At 40.5% G+C, this 14,232-nt stretch overlaps 1 long non-coding RNA gene across 1 annotated transcript in view; it reads left to right on the top strand.

The window, feature by feature from the left end:
- Positions 1 to 12,563, top strand: part of LOC102987758 (uncharacterized) — a 97,289-nt gene extending 84,726 nt beyond the window's left edge. Inside the window, exon 5 of the long non-coding RNA XR_008615497.1 lies at positions 11,925 to 12,563. This is a non-coding gene — a long non-coding RNA (uncharacterized lncRNA). The remainder of the gene's footprint in view (positions 1 to 11,924) is intronic.
- Positions 12,564 to 14,232: the final 1,669 nt, after the last annotated feature.

Genomic DNA, 14,232 nt, shown 5'->3' with positions numbered 1-14,232 from the left:
AGGTCTGGTTCAGTCTCCCCTGGGGTCACTGCTCCTTCCCCTGGGTCCCGACGCGCACACTACTTTGTGTATGCCCTCCAAGAGTGGAGTCTGTTTCCCCCAGTCCTGTCGAAGTCCTTCTATACATATTTATAAGGGATTTATTAACCTGTTTTCCAATACAGCAGCCTTCTATATTTGTCTATGTATTTATCCTTACAATGACCCTGATGAGAGAGAGTGGAGTGTGTCAGGAAATCCTGCCTGGGTTTTTTTTTTAATTTGTTATTTATTTATTTGGCTCCACTGGGTCTTAGTTGCAGCATGCGGGATCTAGTTTCCTGATCAGGGATGGAACCTGGGTCCCCTACATTGGGAGTGCAGAGTCTTAATCACTGGACCACCAGGGAAGTCCCCCCTCCTGGGTTTTGATGTGGTTGTCTTCATGCTTACATGGGGTGCAGGAACCTTGTAATTGGTGTCTGGATGTCTCACAGAGGTATTTTGTTGGCTTTCTGTTGTGAAATCCATGTCTCTATGGGGCAAGGAGGGTCTGGGGCTTCCTATTCTACTGTCTTGCTGATGTCACCCCTCACAGCCTACTTTTCCAAACCAGAACCTCCAAACACGTTCCACTTGGTTTAGTTAAGGATCTTTAGCACATAGTTTTCAGAGAATCTGTGTGGTTGGAAATGTCTGGAAGAGACTGGAAGAAAGCATAACAACTTACATTCGAGTTTATTAGGCAGAAGCAGATTGCTTTGTTCCTCCCTGCCTCAGCCTTCTCTTCAGAAATGTTATTGACAGACATTTTCAGATTTCATGACAGGTGCTGGGGGCACAAAGAGAAATGGCACTACCCATGTCCTCATTGTATATTGGCTTGGCCAGAAAGTTCATTCACGTTTTTCTGTAACATCTTATGGGAAAACCAGAATGAACTTTTTGGCCAACCCAATAGAATTAGAAACTGGAGTTTAAAGAAATTAAAGAAATTAACCAAGAAATACATCTGGTAATTGACTAAGCTGGGATTTCAGTTCATGCCTGTCTGAACCCAGTTCCTTCAAGAAAACTATTGTTGGAAAGGAAATAAGACTTGGACAGCTCTAGGCAACTACTGTAGATGTCTCTTAGGTGTTTTTGGCTCACACAATCCTTTTTCCTCTTCAAAGTTTTTTATTTTCCTATCTCACCTCTGCTCCTCAGTCCGATGGCCTATTTCTCCCTTTGTTACCCTCCTTCACTTAGAAGCCCAACATAGATTTGTATGAAGCAATGATATAAGAAAGAGCTATCCTTAGCTTTCTCTGGGTTCAAAGAGAAAATTAGGCTTCAGTGAGGAACCAGAAATTGACTGAGCTGATATATGATTTTCAGTAGATATTCTTGGCTGTGGGCTTCTTTTCTTTTGTTTATAAAATGAAGTTTAGTTAAGCCCACCTCCAAGTGAGAGCTTGTACCCTCGAGATTGATAAAAACTCAGTGGAGGTGGCACAGACATTTCAAAGAGTGCTATGGTTGAGCCTCCCTGCAGTTTTCAATTAGAAGGTTACTAGGAATATAGCTATCAGTGTAGAAAAAAAAAATCTTTGAATGTCCACTCAAGAGTTTAGGTGGCCAGCCTGGGACGCTAGTGGGATATCAGGTTGTTGTTATTGGAAGAAACACCACCTCTTATTTTCCTCTCCCCATAAGAGGTTTGAGCAGATAAATGAAATGGGAACTAAATTCAGAGTGCTGCTTTTGAAGGCCTCCAGCCAAGAAAAGGGTGACCTTGCATTTCCCTCCAAACTGGGGCAAACAGTGAGACAGTAATATGGAAAGAAAGATTTTTCTTTGTTAGTATTTGTTTCGGTTATGAGGTAAAAATCAAAAGAGAGAATGAAATGCAGTACAGTGAAAAATATTTAATATTTCTCTTTGGTGTTTTCCCTCTTCCTTTCTTTCCATCCTATAAGTGGCTGCTCACAGAGAAAGCACTTAATGAACTGTGGCGGCAGATGCCTGTTTGCTCTGCGGTTCCTCAGTACATATAGATAAAGCAGACCTGAGGAGTGAATAATATTTTTCTCCAACCAATCCAGAATTGAGAGCACTAGTAACTGCTTTGAAGGAAAGATGATCCTCTCTGGACAGTGATGATATTCTATGGGCAGCCGAAGAAGATTATTTTTTATTTTCTTAATTAGGTGGATCATATAATATCTGGGGCATGTGTGTCTTAAGCAAAGAACCTTAACTGTGGGCGTTCTTGTGTCTCATAAGGATTTCAATATTCCCACTTTTAATGAGTACACACACCCAGCTGTTAGGGCACACTCTGCTAGAGGAAAATAAGTAATCAAAATATCTCCAAGTTCTGTTTAAAAAGAAAGAGGACTACTTAATTTTCTCAATATCTTGAGGAGATTTAAATTTTTAGTAAAGATTTGTTTCCTTTACATGTATACAACTGGAAAGTTATTGTATTTGTGAAATCTAGAAACCTGGAATTTTAGCTTCTATGTAAAACCCCTTAAAATGTGAATATGTATATACCATATTTTCAAAATAAAAATAGTTCTTGGGGTCTTCCATGGTGGAGCAGTGATTAAGAATACACCTGCCAATGCAGGGGACATGGGTTTGAGCCCTGGTCTGGGAAGATCCCACATGTGGTGGAGCAACTAAGCCCGTGCGCCACAACTACTGAGCCTGCGCTCTAGAGCCCGCGAGCCACAACTACTGAAGCCTGTGCACCTAGAGCCTGTGCTCCACAACAAGAGAAGCCACGACAATGAGAAGCCTGCGCCCCGCAATGAAGAGTAGCCCCCGCTCGCTGCAACTAGAGAAAGCCTGCGCGCAGCAACGAAGACCCAATGCAGCCAAAAATAAAATAAATAAATTTTTTAAAAAAAAGTTCTTGGTTCACCTATATATAAAAATTGCATTCTCATAAACATAGAGATTTCCTGTAATTTAATTTCCTAAGCACTGCTTTTGTGCTTTTGTCTGCCTTCCTCTTTCAGCATGCTTTTATCATTCAGGGATACAGATATGGAAGGCAAGTGTTTTGAAAACACTAGTTAATGCTACAAGCATCATACAACCTTACATTCATCAAGAATTTAGGATAAATTTGAGAATTGCTTCACTTGTTTTTTCTTATAGTGGTTATTCTGAAATAGAAGGCCCTTCTCAAGACGCACTAGCAACTCTATTTTAATACAGCTCTGCAGCCAAAACACAGAACTTCCAAAGGTTCATAGTGGATCAAAGATCCACCAATTTCCAATGTTATCTGTGTTTATGAGACATATTTTATTTAAAAAAACAGAATGCCCCAGTAGAATAGAATTTGTTTAAAGAGTATGCTCTCAAAGGGAGATCCTGGAAATGAGAGAGACATCAAATGGCTGAGATAAGCTCTCTACACACCTCTGTCTGGGAAACTAAACATGCAAGAGTGACCTGAGAGAATCCATTGGAAAGAGAACACCAGGGATATTGGAGAACTAGCTGTGACTTTGAATGCTTTCCCCACAATGAACACAGACACAAATTGATTGGTAGAGGGTGGAAGTATTAGCAGCTTGAGATGCTTGAGCACAAATCTTTCCCCTATTATTAGCTAGCCACTAAGCAATACAGATATAGGAGCAACCCCCAAGAAACCAGGATAAAAAATAAAAGTAAGAATAAACAGAACACACTACTCGGGAGAGATTTTTTTTGCAGTTTAAGTCCAGACAAGTAAATAATAATAATAATAATAGTAGTTATAATAGTAATTATTATTATTACTCTTTATGGAATAATAATAAAAAGAATCCACAGCTCCTACAGTATATTATCTCAAAAGGAATCCACAGGGTCTACAGTATATTATCTAAAATGTCCAGTTTTCAACCAAAAAATATAAAACATGCAAAGAAGTGAATGTGTGAGTCATACACAGGGGGGAAAAGCAATAAAAATTGACTCTATAAGTACAGGATATTGGATTTAGCAGTCAGAGACTTAAGTCAATGTTCATAAATATGTGCAGAGATTTAAGGAAATTATATTCAAAAAATTAAAGGAAAATACACTGTCAGTGATGCACCAAGTGAGGCATTTCAACAGAAAAATTGAAATTATAAAAAAGAACTAAATGGTATTTTTAGACTTGAAAATGATAATACTGAAATTAAATATTTACTGGACAGGATTACCGGTATATTTTAGATGTTAGAAGAAATAGTGAACTTTATGATAGATCAACAGAAATTACCCAACCCAAAAACCAGAAGAAAAAAAAAAAAGATTGAAGATAAATGAACAGAGAAGGTCAGACTGAAAAATGGCAGAGTAAGGAGCTTGGCAGTTCTTATGTCCAAAAATCAGTGATGAAAGTGGACAGAGTTTTCAAAAACAACCATTTTAGGACTCTGGAAATTAACCAAAGGCACACAGCAATTTGACAAGCATTTATTAAAGACGAATACATGAACTTTGGATAAGAACAATAGGAGTTTATGGCATTGTAGCCTGAGGATACTCTCATCCCACCCCATCTCCCCCAGTTCTCTCAGCTCCATTGGCATAGTAGTTCTACGAGGGCGGGATAAGATGTGAAAACCAGAAGCTTTGCTCTCAGAGAGGGTTGACTTAAATTGGAGTGTGGTACTGAAAAAAATGAATGTTCCTGGCAAATGGAAGCAAATGAACAAGGAAGACCAATGTAACAGCCAGTCTGATGTTGTAATCATAGGTGGGGAAAGCCATGGAGAGGCAGACTGGCCAGAAATGTAGCAGGGAAATTTGGGAATGAAATAGCCATAGTGGATGACAATGAGCTCCCACACATCCTTGGAAGTCCTTGCAGTTGTGCACATGCATCAGGCTACATAAGCTTAGGAGACACTGAGAGGTCACTAGCATTTTACATGTCCCTGGCTGAACATGATGCCTTGCACACAACAACATTTATGAGACATGTAAATAAGTAGGAACATGTAACACATACACAGGGGAAAAAATTAGTCGATAAAAATGGTCTCTGAGGGATCCCAGGTGTTGGACTTAGAAGGCAGAGACTTCAAAGTAGCTATGATAAATAAGTTCCAAGAACTAATGGAAAGCATGTTATACTAGTACTCTTCATGGGATAATAATAAAAAGAATCCACAGACTGACTCATACAATAAATGGTCTAAATAAAAAGACAGACATTATTAAAAAAAGAACCAAATGGAAATTCTGGAGTTGTAAGATATAATAACTGAAATGAAAAAGTCACTAAAGGTGTTCAACAGTGACATGAGATGGCAGAAGAATAAGAAAACAGGAAGCTAGAACAATAGAATTTATCCAGTCTGAATAAAGGAAAGAAAAAAAGAATAAAGAGAAATGAACAAATCCTCAGAGACCTGTGAGGCACCATGAAGGAACCATTGTATGCACAATGGGAATTGCAAAAAGAGAAGAGAGAAAGAAATGAATAGAAAACATATTTGAATAAATAATGGCTGATATCTTCCTAAATTTGATGAAAAAAATTAATTTTACAGCTACTTAGGAAACATTTGACAATCTTTAAAATCTTTAACATAGAGTTATGATCCAATCCACCTATTCCACTCCTAGAAGTCTACTCAAGAGAAAGAAGTCATATCCATACAAAGACTTACACATTATTCTTAAAAGCTAAAAACTGTCCAAATACCCCCTTTGTTGTTGACTGGATGAGAAAAATATGGTATATTTATATAACACTATCAGGCAGTCAAAAGGAACAACCTCCTGACATAGGCACCAACAAGGATGGATTTCAAAAACAATTCTAAGTGAAAGCAGTCGGATCCATAAGACTGCACATTGTCTGATTCCATTTACTTGAAATTTCTAGAAAAGTCAAAACTATGGAGACACGAAACAGAACAGTTTTTTCCTGGGGCTGATTATAGATGTAGGGATTGACCAAAAATGGGCATGAGGGAACTTTTGGGGGTGGTAGAAGTATTCTATAACTATACAAATTTACAAAAACTCACCAAACTATATACTAAAAATGGGTGAATTTTATGGTATGGAAATTTTACCTCAGTGAAGCTAACCAAGGTCTCAAATGACATTTCAGAGAGGAATACACAGGGGCATTCAGCCATGTGGTGGATACTTCTGATAGATTTGCATTTAGAGAGTAACTGTCTCTGTAGAGGTCAGACTTCTTGATCTTGTGTTATTCTTAACAATATTGGTATTGCTGTTATTAAACAAGATGATATCACCTATTTCTAAATCAATGTCTAAAAAGTGTTCTTTATATTGGAAGAAACACCATCTCAAAAGATCTGATTCTTTTGCCTGTACTTTCGTGGTTGTGGAATCGAGGGTTATATCCAAATATGCCAGTCTCTTGGAAGACATAAGGAGGATAACTCTTGTCCTGATAAATCCTTCGCGTTCTTCTCATGGACTCTGGGCAGAGTGATAACACTGTGGGAGGAAGCAGGACAGGAAGATAAGAAAACACTGCGTGGGCTCTGATGTTTTTCTATGAGACTGTAACTTATGCATTCTTCTTCCAGAGCAGGAAAAGTCATAATCCATAGAACAGAAGAGATATGCTGTTGAGTTTGTAATTTAAAAGGGAACGAAAGCATTTCACCCATCTCCGAAACCGCAGCTGTCCTTCCTCTGCCTTGACATACTTTTTCAGGCTAGGGCTTGAGAGTTTCTTCTCAAAGGAGAAAGCTGCACGTGGGACTTTTGGGATCAGCGTGGAGCTGCTGAGAGACATCACTGGTTTTGTCAGAAAGAGTCTCATCAAGAATAAACTCAAGGACTTCCCTGGTGGCGCAGTGGTTGAGAGTCCGCCTGCCAATGCAGGAGACACGGGTTCGAGCCCTGGTCTGGGAAGATCCCACATGCCGCAGAGCAACTGGGCCCGTGAGTCACAACTACTGAGCCTGCGCGTCTGGAGCCTGTGCTCCGCAACAGGAGAGGCCGTGACAGTGAGAGGCCCGCGCACCGCGATGAAGAGTGGCCCCCGCTTGCCGCAACTAGAGAAAGCCCTCGCGCAGAAACGGAGACCCAACACAGCCACGATAAATAAATAAATAAATAGCGTTCCCTTTAAAAAAAAAAAATAAGAATAAACCCAATTCCCTAGGAAAAAGACCGCACAGTGGCATTTCCGGAATAAATACATGCGATGATCTCTTTCAGGAAAATAGATGACTTCCTTATTCAGTCCTGGCACAGATGAGAGGCGGAGCAGGGCCTTTGAGACCTGAGGATGGCACATGGAGGTCCCGTTGAAGGGCAGAGTCCCCTTCAGCAGGGCTGGGGTGGGGCTCCGAGGTCACACTTTGAGTAGCAAGGAATGAGAGGGTTTTGTCAACGTTACAAGAATAAAGTACAATTTGTTTGAAGAGTGACTCAGGAAGAAATGATTTTCTTTTTCATTAATATTCCTTTCATTTCAGTCAGAGACAATGAGATTTTTGTGGAATTCAAGTAGATGAAGAGTAATTTGATTATTGTTTTTGAAGGCTTTAGAAAGAAACAGCTGTTTTCACTCAGCCAGTGGGCTAATCAAGGTCTCAAGTGATGTTTCCAAAGCTTACCCTGAGTTGTTCAGCCATAACGTCAGGGAGAATAGTTCTGATAAGGGCTTGCATTCAGAAAGAAACTGTCTCTAAGATCAAATTCCTTGCCTTCTTTATTACATTTAACTACTTGTATTATTATTGTTAAGCAAGGGGGAAATCACCTGTCAAGTGATTTCCAAAGTGGCTGTTACAGGGATGTGTGCATCCTGAAATGCACAAAAGGATCTTCTGGCTTTGGGAAGAAGAGGTTAGCACTTCTATACTTTTTGAAATGTAAGAATGAAAAAATAAGCTTTTCTATTACCCACTATAATTGCATCACATTTTAAAGGTGTACTATTGTTGGGTATTCCAGAAAGAAAAAAAATGCTGACCATTAAACCATGACCCAGTGCCGCCTTTTAAATCTTATACTTACTGAAAGAGCCCCTTTCTACTTATCTAGACATAATATAGATTTTTAAATCATATATTGTTCTTGTGCATACATGAAAAAGCGAATAAAGTTCACGTATGCTCAGGTAGTGACTAGGCCACAGCTGCTCTGGCCAACAGTGATCAATCATGAGATACATCTCGATTTCAGAGCCACTAGGGTGTGAAAGCCTGTGTCCTCGAATCATTGAAAGATGGTGAAATGCAGAGTAATCTTATACAGGCATACCTTGGAGACATTATGGGTCTGGTACCAGACCACCACAATAAAGCAGACAGCACAATAAGGTGAATCACATGAACTTTTTAGTTTCCCAGTGCATATAAAAGTTATGTTTGCACTATACTATAATCTACTAAATGTGCGATCGTATTGTGGCTAAAAATGTTGATATTTTGACTTCTTTACATGAGTCATGAATGTTCTTCATGGCATCTTGAATGGTGAATCCTTTCCAGAAGGTTTTCAATTGACTTTGCCCAGGTCCGTCAGAAGAATCACTATCTATGGCAACAATAGCCTTACGGAATGTATTTCTTAAATAATAAGACTTGAAAGTTGAAGTTGGGCTTCCTGGTGGCGCAGTGGTTGAGAGTCCGCCTGCCAATGCAGGGGACACAGGTTCGTGCCCCAGTCTGGGAAGATCCCACATGCCGCGGAGCGGCTGGGCCCGTGAGACATGGCCGCTGAGCCTGCGCATCTGGAGCCTGTGCTCCACAAAGGGTGAGGCCACAACAGTGAGAGGCCCGCGTACCGCAAAAAAAAAAAAAAAAAAAAAAAGAAAGTTGAAGTTATTTCTTGATCCATGGGCTATGGAGTGGATGTTGTGTTCACAGGCATGAAAACAACATTATTCTCCCTCAGAGCTCTTGGGTGACCAGGTGCATTGTCACTGAGCAGTAATATCAGTGTTTTGAAAGGAATCTTTTTTTCTGAGCAGCAGGTCTCAACAGTGGGCTTAAAATATTCAGTAAACCATGTTGTAAACAGATGTGCTGCCATCTAGGCTTTTTTGTTCCATTTATAGAGCACAGGCAGAGTAGATTTAGCTTCAGTCTTAAGGGGTCTAGGATTTTTGGAATGGTAAAGGAGCAGCGGTTTCAACTCCAAGTCACTAGCTGTGTTAGCCCATAACTGGAGAGTCAGCCTGTCCTTTGAAGCTAGGCATTGACTTCTCCTCTCTAGCTGTGAAAGTCCTAGATGGCATCTTCTTCCAGTAGAAGGCTGTTTTGTCTGCATTGAAAATCTGTTGTTTGGTGTGGCTACCTTCATTAATGATCTTAGCTATATCTTCTGTATAACTTTCTGCAGCTTCTGCATCAGCACTTGCTGCTTCATCTGGCACTTTTATGTTACAGAAATAGCTTCTTTCCTTAAACTTCATGAACCAACCTCTGCTAGCTTCAGAGGAAGCTTTTCTTCTGCAGCTTCCTCACCTCTCTCAGGCTTCATAGAATTGAAGAGAGTTAGGACCTTACTCTGGTTTAGGCTTTGGTTTAAGGGAATGTCGTGGCTGGTTTGATATTCTGTCTGGACCATTAAAAATTTCTCCATATCAGCAATAAGGCTGTTTTGATTTCTTATCATTCACAGGACTAGCACTTTTAATTTCCTTCAAGAACTTTTCCTTTGCATTCACAACTTGGCTAACTGTTTGGTGCAAGAGGCCTAGCTTTCAGCCTATCTTGGCTTTCAACATGCCTTCCTCACTAAGCTTAATCATTTCTAACATTAGGTTTAAAGTGAGAGACGTGTGACTCTTCCATTCAGTTGGACACTTTGAGGTCCCTGTAAGGTTATTAATTGGCCTGATTTCATGTTGTTGTGTTTCAGGGAATAGGGAGGCCTGAGGAGAGGTAGAGAGACAAGGAACAGCTGGTCGATGGAGCAGTCAGAAGACACACGTTTATCAGTTAGGTTTGCAGTCTTACATGGATGCAGTTCATGGTGCCTCCAAAACAATTATGATGGTGAGATCAAAGATCACTGAATCATAGATCACCATAACAAATATAATAGTAATGAAAAAGTTTGAAATATTGAGAGGATTACCAAAATGTGACACAGAGACCCAAAGTGAGCAAATGCTGTTGGAAAAATGGTGTTGATAGACTTGCTTGACGTGGGGTTGCCACACGTTTTATTTGTAAAAAATGCAGTGCCTGTGGTTGCTGCCCACATTTCTAAAGAAATGCTGAAAGAAAAAGGAGGTGCTATGACACATTGATTTTGCCCCACAATGACTGTGATGCTTATTTTTACCTCTTTTCCTGGTGGCACTCACAGTACTGGTGGACAGAATGGTTGGAGTGAACTCAAGTTGCCCAGGCCCTGGCCACCCTGCGTGCTGACACCAGGAGAGACTGGAGCTGGCCCTCAGGACATCGCAGGATGTGGACACTCCCACTCTCCAGCTCCCTCCTCGCCTGCCTCCTTGGAGCAGTCCAGGCTTCCCTGCCGGGGTCCACATTTATTATCCTGAAGCTCAATAAAATTAGCACCCTGTAAAGGGAGTTTGCTCAGTTAAACCCTGTTTATTTTCTCCAGGATTAAGAAGCAAACTCCCAGGCATTGGTGACTAGTCATAAGTGAGCTCTGGTGAGGAAGATGGGAACAATTCTAATCTAGCCTCCCCTTCTCTCTCTCTCTCTCTCTCTCTCTCTCTATTTGTTCTCTCTCTCATGTGATAATATGAGGTTTTGACTTCATTTATATAGCAAAAGGACTCAACCAGTGAAAGGGCCTTTTTTTTTTTTTTTTTTTGCTTTTGTAACTGATCTCAGCAGAACCTTACCCTGGAGAGTGTGATAAACAGAGCAGACATCTGGTATGATATTTATTTGAGATGCTTATTTTAAGTATATGATAATCCCAATATTAACTAGACTTGCAGAAAAAAACATTAAAAAAATGAAAAACAAATGAATTATTGTTCATATGAAATAGCAAAACTGTAATTGAGAAAAAAAGTCAATAGAGTAAGATAAGCTTCATTGGGAAATGTTTTTTCGTCTTTACAGTTTATGCCCATTTGGATACAATGAAAAAAAAATGCTTTGTTCAGTTTCCCATGGTGATGGGAACCAAATAGTTTTAGAATGTTCTATAAAAATGAAAAAGACGTAAATATTTCTTACAGCTTCCTAGGTGGGTGATCAGTAGTACTAAACTGATCATAAGTAGATGCCTAAGAAATAATAAATACATTAATTAATGAAGCTTAAAATGTGAAGTAGATATGGAGTCAGCAATTCACTCATGCATAAAGCCTATCTTTAAAAATAATAAAGATGGGGCAGAGTCAAGATATGAAGCAGTAGGATGTGGAGTTCGCATCTCCTCACAACTAGGACACCTACCAAGCACTGGTGGGGGACCTTGGAGACCTAAGGGGATGGGAGGAACCCCCGAGTCACTGGGTAGGACGTGGGGAGAGGGAGAGGGGAGGAGAAGTGGAGGTGGGACGGGACCAGCACCCCTGAGGGGCGGCTGGGAGAGGGGAGGGGTTCTCACGCCTGGAGGAGTCCATTCACAGCAACGGGATCAACAGGGATGGGGAGAGACCCTCGGGGGATCAGAGGATTAGAAGGGAATGTGGCCAGCATTTCCCCCACCCGCTTGGCCCCTGGCGAGCCTGCTGGGGTCCTGGACCAAAACCCCTGCGCTCCAAGGCCCCCTCTGGCCGCAACGAGCCTAAGCCCCGTCCCCACACCCAGGCCCTTCCCCCTGCCTAAGCCCTGCCCCCCCCATAAGCAAGGCCTTTTCTGGCTTTTTTTTTTTTTTTTGCTGTTGTGGTTCTGTTTTACCTTGTTGTTGTTTCATTTATATTTTTGTTTTTTTCTAAAAAATTTTTATTTTTCTAATTTTATTTTATTTTTTATTCTTTGTTATTGTTCTGCCCGCCCCCCCCACTTTTTTTCCCAATGCAGCTTGCAGGATCTTGGCTCCCAGGCCGGGTGTTGGGCCTGAGCTCCTGTGGTGGAAGCGCCAAGTCCAAACTTTTGGACTAACACAACCTCAGACCCCAGGGAATATTCATTGGAGTGAGGTCTCCTGGAGGTCCTCATCTCAGCACCAAGACCTGGCTCTACCCACTGCCTGCAAAATCCAGGGCTGGATGCCTCAGGCCAATCAGTAAGACAGGAATGCAGCCACACCCATCAAAAAAAGTGAGATGGCAAAAATATATGTTACAGACAAAGGAGCAAGGTAAAAACCTACAAAACCAAATAAATGAAGAGGAAATAGGCAACCTACCTGAAAAAGAATTTAGAGCAATGATAGTAAAGATGATCCAAAATCTCAGAAATAGAATGGAGGCATGCATCGAGAAAATACAAGAAGTGTTTAACAAAGACCTAGAAGAACTAAAGCACAAACAATGATGAACACAATAACGGAAATGAAAAGTACTCTAGAAGGAATCAATAGCAGAATAACTGAGGCGGATAAGTGAGCTGGAAGACAGATGGTGGAAATAACTGCCGAGGAGCAGAATAAAGAAAAAAAGAATGAAAGAATTGAGGACAGTCTCAGAGACTTCTGGGACAACATTAAATGCACCAACATTTGAATGCTAAAGGAACTTCTTGAAGCAGGAAACAAGAGACGAAAAAGACCTACAAAAACAAACCCAAATCAATTAAGAAAATGGTAATAGGAACATACATATCGATAATTACCTTGAGTGTAAATGGATTAAATGCTCCAACCAAAAGACACAGACTGGCTGAAAGGATACAAAAGCAAGATGCGTATATATACTTACAGTGATGAAAGAGCAACACCTACAACCAAGATTACTCTACCCAGCAAGGATCTCATTCAGATTCGATGGAGAAATCAAAAGTTTTACAGGCAAGCAAAAGCAAAGAGAATTCAGCACCACCAAATCAGCTTTACAGCAAATGCAGCAAAGGAACTTCTCTAGGACATGGGAAGGGAAATAGCCACCCAAGTCCAGGAAGTGCAGAGAGTCCTATACAGGATAAACCCTAGGAGAAACACATCAAGACACATATTAGACTAACAAAAAATAAATTCAAAAAAAAAATATTAAAAACGGCAAGGGAAAAGCAAAAAATAACATACAAGGGAATCCACGTAAGGTTATCAGCTGATTTTTCAGTGGAAACTCTGCAGGCCAGAAGGGAGTGGCAGAATATACTTACAGTGATGAAAGAGCAACACCTACAACCAAGATTACTCTACCCAGCAAGGATCTCATTCAGATTCGATGGAGAAATCAAAAGTTTTACAGGCAAGCAAAAGCAAAGAGAATTCAGCACCACCAAATCAGCTTTACAGCAAATGCAGCAAAGGAACTTCTCTAGGTGGGAAACACAGAGAAGAAAAAGACCCACAAAAACAAACCCGAAACAATTAAAATGGTAATAGGAACATACATATCGATAGTTATCAGCTGATTTTTCAGTGGAAACTCTGCAGGCCAGAAGGGAGTGGCAGAATATACTTACAGTGATGAAAGAGCAACACCACAATAATAGTGGGGGACTTTAACACCCCACTTAGCACCGATGGACAGATCATCCAGACAAAATAAATAAGGAAACACAAGCTTTAAATGACACAAAAGACCAGGTAGATTTAATTGATATTTACAGTACATTCCACTGGACAGTGGCAGAATACACTCTCTTCTCAAGTGCACACGGAACATTCTCCAGGATAGGTCACATCTTGGGTCACAAATCAAGCCTTGGAAAATTTAACAAAATTGAAATCGTATCGGGCATCTTTTCCAACCACAATGCTATGAGATTACAAATCAGTTACAGGAAAAAAAACTGTAAAAAACACAAACACATAGAGGCTAAACAGCACACTGCTAAATAACCAAGAGATCACTGAAGAAATCAAAGAGGAAATAAAAAAATACCTAGAAAAGAATGACAATGAAAACATGATGACCCAAAACCTATGGGACGCAGCAAAAGCAGTTTTAAGAGGGAAGTTTATAGCAATTCAGTCTCATCTCAAGAAACAAGAAAAATCTCAAATAAACAATCCAGCCTTACATCTAAAGCAACTAGAGAAAGAAGAACAAAGAAAACCCAAATTTCGTAGAAGGAAAGAAATCATAAAGATCAGAGCAGAAATAAATGAAATAGAAACGAAAAAAACAATAGCAAAGGGCTTCCCTGGTGGTGCAGTGATTGGGAGTCCGCCTGCCGATGCAGGGGACGCGGGTTCGTGCCCCGGTGTGGGAGGATCCCA

The sequence above is a fragment of the Physeter macrocephalus genome, chromosome 17 (assembly GCF_002837175.3).
Source record: "Physeter macrocephalus isolate SW-GA chromosome 17, ASM283717v5, whole genome shotgun sequence".
NCBI classification, from domain to species: Eukaryota; Metazoa; Chordata; class Mammalia; order Artiodactyla; family Physeteridae; genus Physeter; species Physeter macrocephalus.
The sequence above is the reverse complement of the archived record's forward strand: the minus strand, read 5'-3'. Positions and strand labels throughout refer to the sequence as shown.